General features: G+C 51.2%; 1 long non-coding RNA gene across 1 annotated transcript; it reads left to right on the top strand.

Annotated features, from left to right (window-relative positions):
- The first annotated feature begins 6,824 nt into the window (after positions 1-6,824).
- On the top strand, positions 6,825-15,585 carry LOC143646864 (uncharacterized). The gene is made up of 3 exons (XR_013157687.1): positions 6,825-9,373; positions 9,739-9,840; positions 10,203-15,585. It is a non-coding gene; the product is annotated as an uncharacterized LOC143646864 (long non-coding RNA).
- The last annotated feature ends 5,094 nt before the right edge of the window (positions 15,586-20,679 follow it).

Genomic DNA, 20,679 nt, shown 5'->3' with positions numbered 1-20,679 from the left:
AACTTCTGGTTTTGCTGGTTTTCTCAATTTTTTTCCTGTTCCCAATTTCATTTATTTCTGCTCTAGTCTTCCTTATTTCTTTCCTTTTGCAGCTTTGGGGATAGATCGCTGTTCTTTCTCTAGTTCTTCCAAGTGGACAGTCATTCCTTGATTTTTGCTCTTTCACCTTTTTTGATATAGGCATTTAGTGCAACAAATTGCCCTTATAGCACTGCCTTTGCTGCATCCCATAGATTTTGATATGTTGTGTTTTCATTTTCATTTGCTTTGAGATATTCACTAATTTCTCTTGCAATTTTTTCCTTGACCCACTGGTTGTATAAGAGTGTGTTGTTGAACCACAATATATTTGTGAATTTTCTGGCCTTCTGCCTATTGTTGATTTCCAACTTCATTCCTTTATGATCTGAGAAGATATTTTGTATGATTCAATCTTTTTAAATATATATATATATTTTTTAATTTTTTTTATTAATCAAAAAAAAGAAAAGAAATTAACACAACATTTAGAAATCATTCCATTCTACAAATGCACTCAGTAATTCTTAGTATCATCACATAGATGTATGATCATCATTTCTTAGTACATTTGCATCGATTTAGGAAAAGAACTAGCAAAACAGCAGAAAAAGATATAGAATGTTAATATAGAGAAGAGAATTAAAATAATAATACTAATAATATATATATATATATATAAAGGAAAAAGAAAAAAACAAAAACAAAAGATACAAACACACAAACAAACAAACAAAAAACCATATTTCAGGTGCAGCTTCATTCAGTGTTCCAACCTAGTTACATTACACTTAGGTATTATTGTGCTGTCCATTTTTGAGTTTTTGTATCTAGTCCTGTTGCAGTCTGTATCCCTTCAGCTCCAATTACCCATTATCTTACCCTGTTTCTAACTCCTGCTGGTCTCTGTTACCAATGATATATTCCAAGCTGATTCTCGAATGTCGGTTCACATCAGTGGGACCATACAGTATTTGTCCTTTAGTTTTGGGCTAGACTCACTCAGCATAATGTTCTCTAGGTCCATCCATGTTATTACATGCTTCATAAGTTTAGTCTGTCTTAAAGCTGCATAATATTCCATCGTAGGTATACGCCACAGTTTGTTTAGCCACTCGTCTGTTGATGAACATTTTGGCTGTTTCCATCTCTTTGCAATTGTAGATAATGCTGCTATAAACACTGGTGTGCAAATGTCCGTCTGTGTCTTTGCCCTTAAGTCCCTTGAGTAGATACCTAGCAGTGGTATTGCTGGGTCATAATGCATTCTGCCATTCTATGTCTTTTGATTGGGAAATTCAGTCCATTAACTTTTAGTATTATTACTGTTTGGATAATATTTTCCTCTACCATTTTGGCTTTTGTATTATATATATCATATCTGATTTTCCTTCTTTCTACACTTTACTCCATACCTCTCTCTTCTGTCTTTTCGTATCTGACTCTAGTGCTCCCTTTAATATTTCTTGCAGAGCTGGTCTCTTGGTCACAAATTCTCTCAGTGACTTTTTGTCTATAAATGTTTTAATTTCTCCTTCATTTTTGAAGGACAATTTTGCTGGATATAGGAGTCTTGGTTGGCAGTTTTTCTCTTTTAGTAATTTAAATATATCATCCCACTGTCTTCTAGCTTCCATGGTTTCTGCTGAGAAATCTACACATAGTCTTATTGGGTTTCCCTTGTATGTGACAGATTGTTTTTCTCTTGCTGCTTTCAAGATCCTCTCTTTCTCTTTGAACTCTGACATTCTAACTAGTAAGTGTCTTGGAGAATGCCTATTTGGGTCTATTCTCTTTGGGGTGCGCTGCACTTCTTGGATCTGTAAATTTAGGTCTTTCATAAGAGTTGGGAAATTTTCAGTGATAATTTCTTCCATTAGTTTTTCTCCTCCTTTTCCCTTCTCTTCTCCTTCTGGGACACCCACAACACGTATATTTGTGCGCTTCATATTGTCATTCAGTTCCCTGATCCCCTGCTCAAGTTTTTCCATTCTTTTCCCTATAGTTTCTGTTTCTTTTTGGAATTCAGATGTTCCATCCTCCAGTTCACTAATCGTAGCTTCTGTCTCTTTAGATCTACCATTGTAGGTATCCATTGTTTTTTCCATTTTTTCTTCTTTGTCCTTCACTCCCATAAGTTCTGTGATTTGTTTTTTCAGATTTTCTATTTCTTCTTTTTGTTCAGCCCATATCTTCTTCATGTCCTCCCTCAATTTATTGATTTGGTTTTTGAAGAGTTTTTCCATTTCTGTTCGTATATTCAGCATTAGTTGTCTCAGCTCCTGTATCTCATTTGAACTATTGGTTTGGTCCTTTGACTGGGCCATATCTTCAATTTTCCGAGCGTCATCCATTATTTTCTGCTGGTGTCTGGGCATTTGATCAGATTTCCCTGGGTGTGGGACCCAGCTGGTTGAAAGCTTTTTCTGTGAAATCTCTGGGCTCTGTTTTTCTTTTCCTGCCCAGTAGGTGGCGCTCGTGGCGCTCGTCTATCTGCACGGCAGTCGGCCCGGGAAACCGAGCGTGGAGGCGGGGGTCGCTGGCCGCCGCGGCTTGGGAGAGTGCCGGTCCTAATTGCCCAGCTGGCCCGAAACGCCAAGCGTGACGGGAGGGCCACGCTATCCAACGTTCCCAGTCAGACCGGGGAGCCACGTGCCTGGAGGGGACCCCAGTCGCCAGCCGCCCCGGCCGGGAAAACGCATGCCCCTCGGGTATCTCACCGCAGCAGATTCTCCCTGCCCGTTCAGCTGTTCCAGAATGGGGTACGCTGTCTTTTTGGTCTCTGTCGTGACTCCGGGAGCTGTTTTGTATTGTTTCTGTTTCTTTAGTTGCTTTTCTGGAGGAGGAACTAAGACTCGCGCGTCTTACTAAGCCGCCATCTTCTCCGGAAGTCGAAATTCAAATCATTTTAAAATGTGACAAATGAGCTTCACACAAGTTCTGGTGCTAACAATTGTGGTTGTTTCTCCTTTTTAAATATATTGAGACTCGCTTTGTAACCCAGCATATGGTCTATCTTTGAGAATGATCCATGAGCACTTGAGAAAAAGGTGCATCCTGCTACTGTGGGGTATAATGTTCTATAAATGTCTGTTAAGTCTAGCTCATTTATTGTATTATTCAAATTCTCCATTTCTTTATTGATCCTGTCTAGATGTTCTGTCCATTGATGAGAGTGGGGTATTGAAGTCTCCAGCTCTTATGGTAGATGTGTCTATTTCTCTTTTCAGTGGTTGCTTCTTGCATTTTGGAGCATTCTGGCTCAGTGCATAAAATTTATGATTGTTATATCTTCTTGTTGAATTGTTTCTTTTATTAATATACAGTGTCCTTCTTTGTCTCTTTTAACTGTTTTAAATGTGAAGTCTAATTTGTTGAATATTAGTATAGCTACTCCTGCTCTTTTCTGATTGTTATCTCCATGAGATATCTTTTCCCATCCTTTCACTTTCAACTTATGTTTATCCTTGTGCCTAAGATGCATTTCCTGTAGATAGCATATAGATGAGTCCTGTTTTTTAATCCATTCTTCCAGTATATGTCTTTTGATTGGGGAGTTTAATCCACTCCCATTTAGTGTTATTACTGTATGGGTAGTACTTTCTTCTACCATTTTGCCTTTTGGATTCTATACATCACATCTAATTTTTCTTCTTTTTACCTTTACTGACAGTCTTCATTTCTACACTCTTCTCCACACCTTTCTCTCCTGTCTTTTCTTGCCTGTCTCTAGTGGTTCCTTTAGTATTTCCTGCAGAGCCAGTCACTTGGTCACAAACTCTCAGTGATTCTTTGTCAGAAAATGTTTTATTTCCCCCTCATTTTTGGAGGACAGTTTTACTGAATATAGAAATCTTGGTTGGCAGTTTTTCTCTTTTAGTAACTTAAATATATCATCCCATAGGCTTCAAGCCTCCATGATTTCTGCTGGGCAATCTGCATATAGCCTCACTGGGCTTCCTTTGTTTGTGATAGATTGTTTTTCTCTTGCTGCTTTCAACAGTCTCTCTTCCACTTTGTCATCTGACATTCTGATTAGTAAGTATCTTGGAGTACATCTATTGGTTCAATTCTGTGTGGGATAAGCTATACTTCTTGAATCTGTAATTTTAAGTCTTTCTTAAGAGTTGGGAAATTTTCAGTGATAATTTCCTCCATTAGTTTTTCTCCTCCTTTTCCCTTCTCTTCTCCTTTTGTGACACAAAAAACATGTATATTTTTGTGCTTCATGTTGTCATTTAATTCCGAGTCCCTGCTCATATTTTTCCATTCTTTTCCCTATATTTTCTTTTGTTTGTCGAATTTCAGACATCCCATCTTTCAGGTCACTATTCTTATCTTCTTCCTGTTGAAATCTAGCATTGAAGGTTTCCATTGATTTTTTTTTTCATCTCTTCTACTGTGTCTTTCATTCCCATAAGTTCTGTGATTTGTTTTGTCAGACTCTCAATTTCTTCTTTTTATTCATCCCTTGCCTTCTTAATATCCTCCCGCAATTCATTGATTTGAATTTTGATGAGGTTTTCTATATCTGTTCGACCATTCTGAATTAATTGTTTCAACTCCTGTGTCTCATTTGAATGGTTGGTTTGTTCCTTTGACTGGGCCATATCTTCAATTTTCACAGTATGATTTGTTATTTTTTGCTGGCTTCTAGGAATTTAATTACCTTAATTACATTATTCTGAAGATTGTTTTCACTTTTTTCACCTAACATTTTCTCGCTGGATGACTTTGTTGTCGATCTGTTCTTTGACATTCAGTTCAGCTTATTCTAGACCGCTAGCTTAGGTTTTGTTTAACAGATCAGGATTTTTCAGTTCTTGTTTTCTTGTTGCTTGCCCTGCCTGTATGGTGGCTTCTTCCCCCTTCAGAGGGTCTACTTAGGTATTATAGACCCCAGTCAGATTTTCCCAGATCAAACTGGCCTCCTCTGAGGAAGAAGGAGTCACCTGCATCAGTTTCCCTGAGGTGAGCCCCAGCAGATTGAAAGGTTTTTCTATGAAGCTTCTGGACTTTGTGTTTTTCCTATCTTGTCTGGTATGTGGTGCTTGTCTGCCTGTGGGCCCCAACATAAGGTGATGTGGTACCTTTGACTTCAGCAGACTGTCCCTGCTGGGGCATGGTTGAGACAAAGGACAGGTTGTAAGCTTGCTTTAATCACTTCAGTTTTCCAGTCCCTTGGTTCTGAACTCCTTGATGGAGGGATTCCACTTGAGCTGGGGCCCACCCCTCTCCTTGGAAAGGCACAGGCTCCAGAAAAACACTCACACAGGAAGAATTCTGCACATGCCTAGGGTAGTTGGAGGCTGAGAAGCCTTGCAGCTGTATCCAAAGTGTAGTCAATACGTAGAAATACAACTACAAAAAAGAAAGAGAAAAATCCTTTCCAAAGCAGGACCCCTGTTTCTTGGGTTTGCCAACCAAGAGCTTAAACTGGTACCTTGTTTTGTGTATCTCCAGATCCTATGTGTCCCATCCTTTCCCTCAGGGCCCAGGCCTTTTCAAGTATTATGTGCTGTCTTTTCCAAAACACCTCTATTTTTTTTTTCCCATCAGCCCTGCTCCCTCTGCGCTGGGACAAAACCCAGCAGTCTCTGCATTGACGCGAGGTTCAGCTAAGCTGGGGGCCTAGTTTTAGGAGTCAGAATTTGTGAATTAGTTCCACAGCACTGAGCCCCAGCTGCTGGTAAAGGCTCTTTCATTTCCCCTCTGGGAAGCAGCTGTGAGGGAGGTGTGCTGTCCACTGTGCCTTTGGGGACTCATGGTTCTGGGGGGATATTGCAGACAGTCCAGCTTGTCCAGACTGGTGCATGCTGTGTGTCCAGTCACTGACATGACCCCTGCAGTTGTTTGATCCTGTTTCTAGATATTCACAAGGTGCTCTGGAGGAAGAACTAAATCTCACACCTTGCTGAGCCACCTTCTTGGTCCCGCTATTCACCAGCCATGTTCTTTTAGTCCTTATCCAATCCTGTGTGCAGGCTTATTGTGGGTGGACTCCTTTGATTAGATTGTTTCCATGAAGATGTGACACACCCAATCGTTGGTAAGGACTTTTGATTAGATTGTTTCCATGGAGATAGGACTCTGCCCACTCATGATGGGTCTTAATTAGCTTACTGGTGTCCATTACCAGGGGAAATTTTGGAGAAAGCAGAGGTGCTTGGACATCTGACAGGGCAGACACAGATGCTTGGAGATGCAGACAGAAATACCCTGGGTGCTAAGCAAAGACTCACCAAAATAGCCAGAACTAAGAGGAAACCTGAGGAAGCTGAGAGATGAAATCCAGATTTTAACCCAGAGCAGCTAAGTTTAGAGATGCTTGGCAAGTCTATACAGAGAAAAGATGCTGCCTACTTCTGGGTGATTAAGTCTAACACCACCAGTGAGTGCTAATTCAACAGGGCTAGGCCTAGGACATGAATTGGCCATCTGCATCAGGTGTTGTCATCTTGTCTTCCTAGGTAATTTTATGTTTTGGTCCCTAGTAGGAATGGATTTTCAGTCAGGACTGGGAGCTGTCATTAAACAAGAAAGGAGGATCCAAGACTCTACACCTTGTAATCTCACTGCACACGGGCTACTGAGGGTGCCTGATAGGGTCCTGCCCATCGAGGTTGGGGTGGATCTCTATCGAGGGGTCTTTCCACCATGTAGAGTCTCCAGGCTGAAAATTGTGGCCCCGGGGGTGTCTGTCTCTCTGGAGCACATGTAGAAGGATCACTTTCCTAGCATTTCATTTTTCCTTAAGGTTTGATTAGTTCCTAAGGAGGCTATCACAGCTTGTTTAATGAGACAAGGCTCCTAGACTACAGTTCTTTTTCCTAGGTCTCCCAGTTACAGTTTCAAAGGGGGATAACACATTTTTTTAAAGGCCTGTGTCTAACATGTGGTAAGACTAGAGGCAGACCTTTTGGCCACAGTAGACAGAGGGATTTCATGAGTGTAGGTCCTCCCAGGGAAGCCCTTCTGAGGTGAATTGGGGCAGAGACAGTTTGGTAGAATTTGATGAGTGTCTTGTAAAAGTTGTAACTGAAAGGGAAATGGGGGGATTTAAACACAGTCATGGGTTTGTTGGAGACTTCCTGTTTCAGTTTGGTAAAGCTGCTAGAATGTCATATACCAGCAGTGGGCTGTTTTTCAGGCTAGGAAATCATAGTTTATAAGTTTAGTTCTAAGGCCATGAAAATGCCCAAATTAAGGCATCGACAGGAAGATGCCTACTCTGAAGAGAGGCTGCTGGCATCCGGGACCCTTCTGCCACATGGGAAGGCATGTGGCTGGCCCTTGCTGGGCCTTGTCTCCCAGATTGCATTGCTTTCAGCTCCTACTTCCAAAATGTGCCCATAACCACAGGAATGGACTAAAATAATGTGACAGATTCAAACACCACACTCCCACCATTTGAGGTGTCTGTTCTCTCTGGAGGAGGGTTCATGAAGGCAGTGGGATTCCAGAGGGAGAAGGTGGCCCAGTGTCTCTTACAGCCCATGTATCTCATCTCCAGTTATCACAGCAGTCTTACCTAAGATGTGACATGGGCAATGGGAAAAGCATCTGCCATTTCCCGGGCAGCCAGAGTAGTCACGTTGGGGGCAAAGGGCTCTGGGGTTTGCGCCTGCTTTGGGATGTGCGGGGAGTTTCTTTTCCAGTGTCCAGGTAGTTTACAGTAAGTACAGTCCCAGCACCCTGAGCCCTGGTGCCTGAATGTGTTCTTTGGGATTTCTTTAGCTGCTGTACTTGCAAACTCCTGGTTTGTGCTGAATGTATTTGTGAAGTCGATCCTTGGGAAGATTGCTCTTTCTCCAGCCTTTGTAAAGGTGTGATCTACTTGATCTGCCAGAGGTATGAAATCAGAAGGTTCCATTTTGGTCCCATTTAGTTGTTTACATTTTAGAGCGGTGCTGAGTTTTTCTGAAAGCAGAATTAAATAGGGCAGAGGTTTCAGAGTCCATATGAATAAGACGAGAGAATTGCTTAAAGTGTTTTCCAAGCCTGTTGTAATATTCATATATGGGCTCCTTGGGTTTCAGAGGACATTATCGCATTTTTCTCCAATAAAATATTGGGGGGACTTTGACCCTGTGATGCTCCTTTAGCATAAATGTTTCAGTTTGTAAGTCACTCTTTGTTTTGAAGCGTCCTTTCAGGGATCTTTCTAGCCGGGTTCGTCTCTCCAGCTGTGGGTGTGGCCCTCGCCAGCAGTCATGTGTATTGACTGGTATAGTTGAGCATCCAGACTCATAAAGGTGAAAGATGAGCGTGAGTTCTTTTGGAAAACCTACTGGGTCTTCAGGAGATTGGGGAAATCTTTGATAATTGCCTTCAATTGTGCCTTTGTCTGCGTGGATGGAGCAGGTGACCCTGGAGCCTCTTCCACTTGCTTGGTTTGAACAAGTGAGGCAATGAGGCATTCAGGGGAATCATAGAGGGGGGTTGGGTGGCCCAAGAACTAGAAGAGCAGGTCAGGGTGTCAAAGGGGGGTTCGAGCAGTCAGTCAGGAGTTCCAGATAGTTCCTCAAGCTTGATAATGTGCTCAGATGCGTCTTTGTGAATTCAGTATTTCTTTCCTGCAGAAAGGCCCTTTTACAATAAGGTACATGTTTGGAAGATTACAGGAACCAGTATTTCCAAGCTGAGCAGGCACATATGCTAATCTGGTCATTTCGAAGGATCGCCATTGTGCCCACTATAATGGAAGACTCCCTCTAGTGCTCCACATCCAGCGGGATAAGATTGCTCATGAGTTAGGACCACCTTTGGTGGGCCTGGCTTACATTAGCTGTCTGTCTTGCAAATGTGCTCCTACCATCTCAGCCTGCACCTGTTCTGCCTGCCCTGAGTCCCCACTCACCTGAGCCAGCTGTGCCTCAAGCCACCACTCAAATGGGACAGTGTGCCCCCAGCCCCTGTTCACACCTGCTCAGGTGGCCAGAAGCCCTGTTCCTCTAGGCCAGGATGCTCCCAGCCCCTGCTCACATCTGCTCAGGTACCCTGAGGCCCTGTTTGCCAATGCCCACAGCCCCTACTCACACCTGCTCAGGTGCCCTAAGGCCTTGTTCACCCAGGGCAGGTGTGCCCCCAGTCTCTGCACATGGGGAGGAAGGGCCTGCATACCCCTGGCTCCCAGAAGCTGCCTCCAGCTGGTGTGGACCAGGGCCCCCCTCGTCTGTTGCCCACAAGTGGTCGGCTGTTCCTGGTGTAGATTATTTTACATGTGGTTGCCACCTCCATCGATCCAGCCGAGACCAAGGTCAGGCACAGGAGAAGCCTCTGCAGGCAAGTGTCGAGCTTTGACCACTCCAAGCACTCCCATGTGATTGAGCATCAGTACTGCCACCTGTGCAAGGTCAGTGTGTGAGTCCCACTCCACCCTGGCAGCCCCTGGGGTCTCAGAGTCCTCGGCCACCCAGCAGTGATGGCTGTCCTCTCCTGTTATCTATCAGAGCTGGGCCTGGGAGAAGCCTGGGTGTTCCAAGGATGGGGTGCAGGGAGGGGAGTGGGATGGGAGCGGGGGATGGGACAGGAGTGGGAGAAAAGATGGTAGTGGAGGATGAGATGGGAGTGGGGAGTGGGATGGAAATGGGGGATGAGGCATGGGATGGGAGTGGGGGCAGTGGAAGGAAAGGAGGAAATGGGGGTTGGGAGTACAAAGGAAACAAGAATGGGGGGCACCGGCACTGGCCCACCCTGAGCTCCCTGTTGCCCTCCCAGGAGTGCGAAGGCCAAGCACTGCCACTTCTGCAACAACTGCGTGTCCGGCTTTGACCACCACTGCAAGTGGCTCAGCAACTGCATGGGCAACAGGAACTATTGGTGAGCCCTGGGGATGGGCCTGTGGAAGGGTGGGGCGATGGCAGGCATAGGGGAAGGCTGGGGGCAGGAGTGAGGAGGTAGGTGGGGTGGGGGCTGGAGAAAGGAGGGGAGGGCCAGCACGGGGCTGGGGAAAGGGGGAGGGCTGCTGGTCAGGGTTCGGGACCTGTGGGGCCTGGCCAGGGGGAGGGGTCAGGCTGCAAGCGAGGCTGGGCCGGGGAGGAAGGAGCCCTGGGGGGGGCAAACTGCTGGGCCAGGAGACCTGAGGCTAGGCAGGCATCAGGATGGAGGGCCATAGGGGCTGCTGCCCATTTCCATTTCCCCACACGCATGAGCTGAGTGCAGCCATCCTGGGGTCTCCTCAGGTGGAGTCTGAGCCTTGACCCGGGGTGGGCCCTGGACACTCAGAGTCAACTTGGGAGTGCCAATGGCCTCTGCCTCTTTGGCCTTCTGGAGAAGGACCTTGGACTGCCATGTTCCCTGCAAGCCCTGAGGGAGTGAGCAGCTGTCACTGGACTCGGCCCCATGACCATCAGCTCCTCAGAGTTACTGAGAAAACAAACAGGGAAGAATAAATCAAGGCTGGGTGGAGGGTCCTGATGGCTGGAGCCCAGAGGGCTGGTCACCTCTGTGGGGTCCAGGGGTCTGAAGGTGCCCAAGGGCCCCGTGTTCAAGGAATGGCCAGAGGGGTAGCCCAGCTCCCAAGGGGTGCCTGTAGGGGATGGGCCCAGTGCCCAGGGGGTGACCTGAGGGGTGGGCCCAGCACCCAAGGGGTGACAGCGTTTAGGAGCTCCCCAAGTGCAGGAGGGTATCAGAGCATGGGCCGCCCAGGGGTGCTGGAAAGGAATGAGGGACAGGCCCCAAGATTCACCAGTGACCCTCCGTCTGTAGACGGGGATAAAAGTGGGCTCCTGCAGAGGAAACATGCTCCTGGGCCGGTGTCCAGGGCTGTTCTCAGAGTGCTGCCTTGGCAGGGAAGCGCAAGGAGGGCCCTGGGGACAGTTGTCAGGCTAGGGGGCTCTCAGGGTGTCCCGGGACACATGATCTGGGCCACGGATTGGCCCATGGCCACAGCCACCCCAGCTTGGGCTTCCTCCTGCAAGTGGTTTTTCAGCTCCATGGCCTCGGCTGTGGCCGGGCTCGTGTACCTGATGGTGGTGTTCAGGTACATCGTGGTCCAGTGCTGTGTGGACAAGCGACACCTTCGCACGTATCCCCACTTTGCAGGTACACGGCTGCCTCATCAGGGTGCTCTACGCTGACACTGCTGGGTTTAGGGTGCACCCCTGCCTGGATGGGCACAAGGCCTCTGTAGGGGTTGGGCGGTGGAGCGGGACAGGTGGAGCCAGAAGTCGCCCTGGTGCTCCTCCCAGGTTCTCCCTGAGCCAGAAGCTTAGCCCAGGGCCTTCTCCCCAGCCCGGGTGCCAGGAGGTGGGTGTGACCAGGGCCCAGCCTCATCCCTCACTGGCCCATGTGCCCGGAGGTGGGTGAGGCCAGTGCCCAGCCTCAGCCTTCAGCTGCTAGGGTGCCAGGATGTGCGTGAAGGTCAGGGCCCATCATACGCCCTCACCCTACACAGGTACCAGTAGATGGGAATGGCCAAGGAACAGCAGGGGCCATCACATACCCAGGTGCTAATGGTTGGGTGGGGTCAGGAACCATCATCGCCTTTACCTGCCCAGGTGCCAGGACGTGGGCACAGTCAGGGTCCAGCTTTGGTCCTCACATGCTCAGGTGCCAGGAGCCGGGCACGGTCCGGGTGCTGGCCAGGCAGGTGTGGAAAGACCATGCCCTGTCGCAGGTGGGTTCCTGACGGTGCTTCAAGGACAGTCTCGAGTCCCCAGGCTCCTATTCCAGAAAGATCCACAGGACTCTTACACTGCTGGCTCCCTGTGGCACCAATCACCACCTGGCTGTAATTGGACAGGCCAGAGTTCACAGAGCCGGGCAGGAGGGGCTGGGGGTATCTAGCCTTGTCCCCGCTCACTGCCCCAGGGCCCAGGACACTCCCGGCCAGGGTGCTGCCCCTGAGCCTTGGGGCCAATGCTCATTCTGACCCTAGTCCCTGGCAGACGTCCCGGACCCTACGGTGTGGCTCTTGTTCCTGCTGTGCTTTCCAGGGAGAGCCAGCACCACTGTGTTCCTGCTGTTGCTGGTGGCCACACTTCTGCTGAACGCCCTCAGCCACATGCTGCTGGGACAGCTGCTCATCTTCCACATGCATCTGCGTAGGTACTTCCCGGCAGCGTTGGACCAGCCCCCAGTCCCCACAAGCCCCAACAAGTGTCTGTTCCAGGCTTGGTCCTCGGAGCCCCTCGCAGACAGGGGAGACACAGGATGGAGCTGATGTGCTGGGGATGGCCTGCTGGCCCCCAACTCAGAAGTGTTAGCACAGTCCCTGGACTGGCATCTCTCGCTGACCTCACCTGTCACACCAGCTGGGGCCCTTTCCATGTGCAGGGGGTGGGGGACGGCTTGGGCAGCAGTGCCCACACCTATTGACCTCGCTGGGAGCACCCACCCCCGCTGCAGCAGGTGCTGGGTTTCAGAACTAGCTGCAGCATTTTCTAGGACTTTACTTCCCCCTTGTCCTCAGAATTCAGTTAAGCCTTGTACTTCTCACACTTCACTGAGACTTGCGTTCAGGTTAGCCATGTCAAACCCAAGGCAGATTGCAAGAGAAAACACGACAAAAGAGCTTCTGCTTGTGAATGTGGCTGAACGTGCATGCCACCTGGTGATGAAGGAAATCAGAGGAGGGCCAGGGGCTGCCTGCACCTCGGCACCTCCACAACTGTGTTTTGCTCTGTATTGTATGATGGTGTCCTGACAACTCCCAGGTCTTGTGTCCTTGTGAGCGTCCCCACCCAGCCAAAGAGGCCTGTGGCACAGGACGGCAACCATGAAAAGCACCAACGGGCTCTTGAGCAGTGTGCTGGGGTTCAGGGAGCATGCTCCTGCCACCTCACTCCCCATAGGGCATTTTAGCCTAGACTCCACAAAGTTCAGAGTACAAGCTGTCAGAGATGAGTAGGATGTGACCTGCCTCTTCAGGAGGACAGCAGCTATGTCTAAGGCAGTGATGAGGCCCTTGGGCAAAGTCCAGCCCAGGCCCATGGCCCAGAATGTCCCTCACCCCATGACAGCACACGGAATTAGGTCTAACACCACCTAGGAGAGGACATTCCAGCCCCTTTGTCAAGCAGCCCCATGCAAAGCCCTGCTTACAGGCTGCTGCTTGGGGGATGAGGCTGCTTTCCTGGCCTCTCTGAACCCCAGATTCCTTACCCTTAAAAGCAAGTCACAACACCTTTGAGAATTTGAAACTGCTCCTGAACACATACAGGCACACACACTTAGGTAAGCATAAACTGTAACTTTGTGTTCACTTAATGCAAATGAGCACAGCAATAGCTGGGTGAAATGATATGGCTGAGCTCACAGCAAGGAAGGGAAGGAACCAGATGTGCAAACTCAACCAGATCTGCGAGTCAGGCTTGGGAACAGGTGACGTGAGAGATCCTGCGGTGCCATCCCCTGGGGGTGGCTCAGGAAGCACCTCAGGTCCCAAAGGTGGGAGCCGTTTCTAAGCCCCTGAAAGTAGCCAAACACCACGAAGAGCTGTTCACCAGTGAAGGTGGGACCATAAGTTGCCCACCCAATGGCCGTGCCCCAATAGAAGCAGAGCCATAAGCCAGGTGTGGGATCCAAATCCTCAGAGCTCCTCAGGTACGTCTGCACCTTCTCTCCGTGGGTACTGTGGGCACTGCCCAGGTGCTGCGCACTGGGAAGGCATCCATGCTACTCAGCTTTACTATGAGCAGAAGCTTGTGTCTGCAAGTGTGCGTGCAAGTCTGCAGGTATGCATGCATGTCTGCAGGTATGCGTGCATGTCTGCAAGTGTGCGTGCAGGTCTGCAGGTGTGCGTGCAGGTCTGCAGGTGTGTGTGCATGTCTTCAGTGTGTTTGCATGTCTGCAGGTGTGTTTGCATGTCTACAGGTGTGCATGCATGTCTGCAGGTGTGCGTGCATGTCTGAAGGTGTGTTTGTATGTCTGCAGGTGTGTGTGCATGTCTGCAGGTGTGCGTGCATGTCTGCAGGTGTGCATGCAGGTCTGCAGGTGTGGGTGCAGGTCTGCAGATGTGTCTACAGGTAATTCTGGCAAGGCCAGCATGTGGGAGGACATATGTGGTCAGCGTGCGGCTGGGCAGGGTGGATTGAAAAGGCTCTCACCTCAGCAGGCTTGTTCCCAAACCTACAGCCTCAGTCCAATGTGAGGAAAACATCAGGAAATCTCAAACTGAGGATGATGTAGAATCAGGAAAAATGACCTTCAAAACTGTAAAGAAAGATGAGGATAGGTGAGGAGTGGACAAGTGGAAGAAGGATTGGAGGTGAGGACGGGTGAGGAGGGGACAGGTGGAAGGAGGCTGGGAAGTAAGGATGGGTAAGGAGGGGACAGGTGGAAGGGGACTGGGAGTTGAGGATGGGTGAGGATGGGACAGGTGGATGGAGACTGGGAGGTGAGGATGGGTGAGGAAGGAACAGATGGAAGGAGGCTGGGAGGTGAGGACGGGTGAGAAGGGGACAGGAGGAAGGAGGGTGGAAGTTGAGGATGGGTGAGGAGGAGACAGAAGGAAGGAGGCTTGGAGGTGAGGACAGGTGATAAGGGGACAGGTGAAAGGAGGCTGGGACATGAGGATGGGTGAGAAGGGACAGGTGGACGGAGGCTGGGAGATGAGGACAGGTGAGGAGGGTACAGGTGGAAGGAGGCTGGGAGGTGAGAATGGGTGAGAGGGGACAGGAGGAAGGAGGGTGGGAGGTGTGAGAAGGGCACTCACCAAGGCAGTGAGGAGATGTGGCGCCTCCATGCCCGTGGCATTCTGGACTGACTGCTTGACCTGAAGAGAACGTGAGTGGTGACATGTGTCCAGACCTCACCAACTTTGCTGTATGGTAATGATGGCAACACCTTATTTTGGACAAAGTCCCCAAGAACCTAAGATGCTGAAAGGAGGGTACTGGAGAAGGAACCTGGACTGTGCTGTCTTTGCCAACTGCAGTGTTTTTCCATAATCTTGTGTCCAGTGAGAAGTATAACAAAGTAGAGGACAGAGGCACTCCCAGTTAAGCAAAACTGAATTTGCTGCCAAATGTGCCCTGTGAGACAGAGTGAAGGAACTCTGAGCTGCAAGGGCTGCTCCCTGGGGGCAGGGACTGGAGGGCATGCACAGGGGTGGCACCGGGTACTCTAGGGGCCTCCCTGACCTGGGGCTGCGCTGTGGGGCCCAGGGACTCCTCAGGGCAGGTGCAAGCAGGATGGGGCTGCCCCGGCCCTGCGGGCTCCTCGGGATGGGCCCGAGGACACCCTAGCCAGAGTGGCCGGGACCACAGGGCACAGAGCCCAGGGTCAGGCAGGAGCCCGGGGAACCCGCCCTGACCCAGCGTGAGGCCCTGGCCCCAGAGTGCTACAGACGTTGGACCCTTGTCACCCCCACCCCATCAGCCAGCAGCCCCCAAGGTCTCCCCACAGCCCAGGAGCGGCAGTGGCAAAGGGGAGACTGAAGCAGGGCCTGTAGGCCTTGTAGCGTGGAGCCTGTACCTGGCTTAAAATGTGTAAGGGCTGCTCCTCAGAACTGACCAACCAATGACTGTTGGGTGAGGAAAAGCCCATGTTGACAACCTGCTTTCATTGGATGTATTTTCCTTTGACCCCACAGTGGAAGGACGAGGGTGCCAGGTCATCTGATGGCAGGTCAGTCTGAAAGTTTACTGGAGCACTTTCCCCTTTCTGCAGGACAGCTAGTTCCCTTCCCAGCTCAGACAGCCGAGGAAGGAGTTCTTTGACTCTGGGAGGTCTGAAGTAGTGGAAGGATAGGATGAGGAGAAAGGACAATGGCTCCCACCTAGGCCATGGACCTCAGCCTGTCCCCTGATCTGACGGGTCCCTGTTTGCCCCAGCTGCAGTCACTGTCTCCTTGGCCCTGCCCACCACCCCTCCCCACAGTACCCTGGTCCCCGGCCCCCTGGGCCCACCTCCCCCTCGCCCGGCTGCCTGCCTTCCCCCTGGCCCAGCGGCCAGTCCCCCCGTGCCCGCTTACTTGGAGGAGGGTCACTCGACCTCCCTGCATCTCAGAGGCCATCAGTGGGACCCATGCCTGGGGCCAGGCACACACAGGAGCCTGGGCTGAGTGCACGGTGGCCAGTGGCCCTGTCTCTTGGGACAGGGGCATTGTGGGGACGGCTTGCCACCATGCCAGGTTAGGGTCCATGCAGTCATTGCCCCAGGTTGCGGGATGGGAGTCAGGGTCACCCTTCCAATGGCCTTGAGGGCCTCCTTCTGGTGTCTGTGTTGGCCACTTTCTGGACAGGTGACCCCGGCCTGGCACCTGTTGGGGACATGCCAGAGGAACGTGTGCAGTGGAGCTGGCCCGGGGTTGTGGCCCATGTGGGCCCCACCTGCGAAGGGGCTTCCTGCCCCTTCAGAAAAGGCCTCGCTCGGCACTGGACCCCCAGAGGCTTGGAGGGGCTTCTTTTGCCACATGGCAAAGGTCCACAATGAGTGGCTTAAGCAATGCCCACTGGTCACCCCCCATTTCTGAGGATCAGAGGTCTGGGTGGGTGAGGCAGGGCCTCCATGCAGGGCCCCACCATGTAGAGGTCACGCTGGCCTCGGGGCTGTGGCCCTTCCTGGGCTGTTGGGGTCATCTGCTCCCAGACCCGCCACCATGTGGAGGCTAGAAGCGGGGGGCCTGCAGGTTCGGGGACCTGTCCTTACCTCTCTGCATCTGGGGGGGCCATGACTGCTTGGGTCGCCCACCTTAGAGAGTGGGGCTGACAAGTCCATCAGCCTGCAGCAGTTTAACTGCCCACGGCCCCTTCCTGGCCCTCCACCTCTGCCTTCCCGTCCCTTGCCTCCATGTAACGCAGAACCATGGTCTTCTCCCCGCTGTGACCTCTGTCCCTCCATGACCCCATGTGTCCCTAAATGTCTCCTTCCTGCCCAATCCAAGGCTTCAGCCGGCAGCCTCCCCCTTCCTGGGTGGCCCCCAGTGGCATCCAGCTAGCCCTGGCCCCCCAGCTGCCCCCTCCCACAGGAGGGACCTGGGTTGCCCCCTTCCCCAGACCCCTTTCCTGCCTCCACAATGTCTGGGTCTTGAGGTCGGCCCCACCCCATGCTCTTGTACCTCGGTGATGTCCTGCACCCAGGGCAGGCTGTCCTCCCACCTGGGAAGGTGCTCCACTAACGGGGACACAAGGCAGACCCCCATGTCCTGGCTGCGTCCCACTGAGAGTGGACGCGTGATACTTAGGCTGATGCAGGCTGCACACACACCTGACACCCAGGCCTGACATGTGGAGCTGCAGGCAGTACAACCTCTACGTGGGGTCCAAGACTGCAGTTTAGGGACACAGATCCAGGGAGCACCACACATCGTGTCCCCTCCTGGCCCTCCCAGCAAGAGTTTTAGAGGGAAGGAAGATTGGACAGGTTGCTTGTGGCTGGTGGCTCTTGGGTGCTCTGGATGGCTTCAGGCGAGAGCGTTGCCCGAGGCCTTCATCCTGGGTTTGCTTGTGGTCCGGGTGCCCATGGGTTTGGAGGACACTGCTGCTGAGACCTGCCGCAGCGTCACCTCCTGAGTGGCCCTGGCTCCATCTCAAATTTCACAGCCAGGCACCTTTCTGTTTCAAGGGCCTGTGTATACTTGAGGTGGAAGCCCCTGGAATGGAGTTGGGGGAACGTAGCATCCGCGATGAGCACTCCCCAAAGGAAAGCCCACTGCTGACACGTGTGCCCTTACCCCCTCCACCCTCCTAGTGGAGACACGCCCACGGAGGTTTGGTCCTCTCGCCCTTCCCTGAGTTGGTACTTGACCAACAAGGTCCACCCGGGGACTCCTGTCTTAGCAGGTGAGTGCAGGGCCGCTGAGGCCACACTGCCAGCTGCGCCAGCCCCGTCCCCCCGAGACCACTGGGGTCCCCAACCCACCACCCCCGAGATCACTATGGGCCTCAGGCCCAACCCCCCTGGAGACATTTGGGGACCCCCGCCCCCCCCAAGACCACTGGGACCCGACCCCTGCCCCCCCGAGACCTCTGTGGCTCCCTGCTTTGCTTCCCATGCTCATGCTGGGGACCCAGATGGGCCTCTGGCCACCTCAAGACCCTCTTACTCACTTGAACAAGCTGCGTCCCTGCCCCATGCCTGTCTGAGCCAGCGGCCAGCTGAGAGCAATGCAGCCACACCACGGTGCCCACTTGACAGGTAGCGATCTGAGTCCCTCGCCCAGCTGCCCAAGCCACACAGGGATCCGGGGGGGCCTGGCTCTCATCTCCACAAGGCCCTCTTGCTGCCTGTGTGCCCCTTTGGCTGCGTCACCTGCGTGGTGTGTTTGCACGTGTGTCTCAGTGCACAGTGTGGAAGATGAGCAGCATGTGCTGAGCAGTGTGGAAACGGGCTGTGGTCAGCAAGGCATTCCCAGTGTGGGTCACGTTGTCGTCAACCCAAGTGGGATTCCCTAAAGTGTGCACCCCCGTGCCCTGCACAGAGCCTCTGGAGACCTCCCTGCAGCCTCTCACCCCCACGTTTCTTTTCTGCAGGATGCGAGTCACTGGCTCTGGCCAAGGTCCCCATGTGGCCCTTCAAGCCAGAGGCCCTGGAGAGGCCCCTGCTCCCCAACCTGAACCCCAGCAGCCCTGGCCTGCCAGCACCTGAGCTCTGGGGGCCATCCAGGGGAGCCAGGTGCCCCAGAGCTGTGGGCAGATTTGTGAGAAAAAAATCTCTTTTTTATTCTTCTTTACCATATAGTGACCTGGACCTTTCTCAGGCAGATTTCAGGTAATCCTCTCTAGTGATGGTGTGAAATAAGAGTAGTGTGCTTCTTGTTGTAAAAGTCATTCAGTTCCCCTGATGTTTATTACTGAGCAGCTGTCTCTCCTGTCACGTGCACATCAGTGTCGGGGCTGCCCCAACCAATGGCCCCAAACTGGATGCCTGAGAGCAACAGCTTATGGTGCCCCCACCAGTAGGCCCCAGGCCAAGGCTGGGCATCAGCAGGGCCCCCAAAGCCCCAGGGATGCCCCCAGCTTCTGGTGGCTGTGGGCACCTTGGGTGCCTGGCCTTGGAGGGCAGCTCTGCAGCCTCTGCCTCTGCATTCCCCGGATGGCCTTTTCAGCATGCATATCCTGAACCCCAACCCCCTCTTCCTACCAGGGCACCCACTCGTCTTCCTGAGTTAGGGCCCAACTTGACCCACTGTGACTTCATCTAACAGCTTTTCTAATGACATTGAATTCCAAATGACCCACATCCCAGGTACTGGAGTCAAGCTTGAGCATCTCCTTTTGGGGGACTCAGTTGAATGCACAACAATATGCCTTAGAGACGTGCTAAGGTTTTCTCTTACGAACCCTGCACTTGCCAAATGATGGGGGCAGGAGCCAGGTTTCACATACCATTTTCCAGCTTGAGCAACAGATCAGCCTGACACTGGCACCCAGCCCACATGCATCATTATGAGTCCCAAAGTGTGGGAAGAGGTGGACCCCTGGGAAAGGAGGGCAGTGTACCCAGCTCACGGGAAGTGAAGGCCCAGCACCGGACAGCCCGTGTGGTCAGCATCATGTATCTTTGTAAAGATGAGGAAAGTTAGCCCAGGCACCCCCTGCCTGTGGCCCCACTTCCCTCACCCAGAACCCCACTATGGAAAGGAAAGTTTCACTGGCATCCAGAGCCCAACTCAGGGCCTGGTTTACTCTCTGGCCATGGGTTGGGCTCAGAAGACCAGCTCTGGTGGTGAGTGGGGCCCAGCACAGGGGACACTCCTTGGGGGAGGAAGGGGGCAGGAACTGCTCACTGAAGATGAACCTCCCCAGCAGAGCCTTTCTACAGCTCCCTCACAGGGGCCACTCATGGAAAGGGTGTGGCTGAGTGGTCACCCCATGGCAGTCGTGGGCAGCAATTTTCAGTGGTTCAGGCCATGCTGTCTGCCAGACAGTTCCACTCAAGCCCTGGGGCCAAAAGGAACTGTAAAACCGGAGTTTAAAAAAGAAATGTGGCAATTAAATCCTCATTCAATATTGCTGGGTGAGATCTTTTTTATTGTTTTTATTGTTTCCATAGAGATGTGACTCACCCATTCAAAGTGGGGTTGTTTACCAGAGTCCTTTAAAAAGGAACCATTTTGGAAAAAGCTTCAGAGCCCAGGTGTCTGAGACCTTTGGAGAGGAAGAAAGAAAACACCCTTGGGGAAGCTTTTGAAGAAGCTGGGAGAGGAAGCTAGCAGATGCCTGCATGTGCTTTCCCCCTGATGGAGGTGTCCAGAAGCCAGAGACCCCAGCAGACACCAGCCACTTTCCTTTCCGGTTGACAGAGGTTCCAGATGGCATCAGCCTTGCTTCAGTAAAGGTAATTTCTGGCTGGTGCCCTAATTTGGACATTTTCACAGGCTTTGAACTATAAATTGCAACTTAATAAATTCCTTTTTAAAAAGCTGTTCTGTTACTGGGTATTGCATTCTGGTAGTTTAACAAAATAAAACACATATATAACAAAATTTCCCATTTTAACCACTTTCATGCGTACAACTCAGTGACATTAATTGCATTCATAGCATGAACACGATATTGTCTGGACCCATTCTGCAATAAGTCCCCATCCTTCCACTACCCCTATTCCCTGGTAGCCTGTAATGTACTTTCCATTTCTATATATTTGCTTATTCTAGGGTATTGAGTATAAGTGAAATAACACAATATTAGTACTTCTGTGTCTGGTTTTTTTCACACAACACGATGTCTTCAAGGCTTATCTATGTTGTAGCTTGTATCAGAACTTCATTCT

Source organism: Tamandua tetradactyla, chromosome 9, assembly GCF_023851605.1.
Source record: "Tamandua tetradactyla isolate mTamTet1 chromosome 9, mTamTet1.pri, whole genome shotgun sequence".
NCBI classification, from domain to species: domain Eukaryota; kingdom Metazoa; phylum Chordata; class Mammalia; order Pilosa; family Myrmecophagidae; genus Tamandua; species Tamandua tetradactyla.
This window is presented reverse-complemented; position numbering and strand designations above follow the sequence as displayed.